This window comes from Anarrhichthys ocellatus, unplaced genomic scaffold (assembly GCF_004355925.1).
Source record: "Anarrhichthys ocellatus isolate YVR2014 unplaced genomic scaffold, GSC_Weel_1.0 scaffold54, whole genome shotgun sequence".
In the NCBI taxonomy this organism is placed as follows: domain Eukaryota; kingdom Metazoa; phylum Chordata; class Actinopteri; order Perciformes; family Anarhichadidae; genus Anarrhichthys; species Anarrhichthys ocellatus.
In genome coordinates this window covers 409,772-410,615 of record NW_022280084.1, presented here as the reverse complement: position 1 = coordinate 410,615, position 844 = coordinate 409,772, and the positions used below count along the sequence as shown (strand labels likewise).

The window sequence follows — 844 nt, the reverse complement described above, 5'->3', positions numbered from 1 at the left end:
ATACAACCAGAGGAGTCGCCCCCTGGTGGACACTAGAGAGAATGCAATTTTGAAGACAGAGGTTGCCGCCTGGATTACACAAACCACAACGGGGGTGAAGGGCCTCCACGCCCGCCGTCGTCTTTGATCTCAAATACACAAGTTTTGTGAAGCTACACTGTTGTGATGCTAGCTTGGTGAAAAAACTGGCAACACCTGGGCGTGACTAAAAAAATACGAGAATGTGAATTATGCACTACATATCATATGTCTACGGCTTCTATTGCAAAAGGTACGATTAGAAGGAGCGGATCTGGTGTGAGCTGCTTTTGTCAAGATTGAAAGGAGTAATAAAGTTTGCCGTCTTGGTTTAGACTACGGAGTCTCCGTGTTGTTGTACATCATAGTGTACATTTCGAATATGTTTGTTACGCACAATGCGATTGGTTTATTCGTGGTGTGAAAGCTCCAAAAAAATCAACCTTGTTCTGGAAGAAAATGTCTCTTTTTAGTTCACGTGCAACTTCGCTCCAAAGAAAAACCATGCTCCCACTGTGGAAAGGCCTTAACAAGATGAAAACAAGACCAGCACGGAAAAAACAACTTGATTAATTACTGAAGAGAATGGCTGGTGTTGATTTCAAACTCATCTTTTAGCTCTTTGTTTCTCCTGTTTTGTTTCTTCATGTGCTGATTGACATTTTAGCTGAGTCTGAGAAAAAGCTGTCAGTTTAATTAGTTTTTAAATAAACAGAAACTGGCAATTAGCCACATTTTCATTTCATTGATCTATATTTCATTGTCAACAGATGTGTGTTTGTGTGTGTGTGTGTGTGTGTGTGTGTGTGTGTGTGTGTGTGTGTGT

General features: G+C 40.9%; 1 protein-coding gene across 1 annotated transcript in view; it reads left to right on the top strand.

Annotated features, from left to right (window-relative positions):
* The window catches only part of LOC116396211 (vasoactive intestinal polypeptide receptor 2), a 22,687-nt gene that overhangs the window by 12,532 nt on the left and 9,311 nt on the right, over window positions 1–844 (top strand). The window lies entirely within an intron of this gene.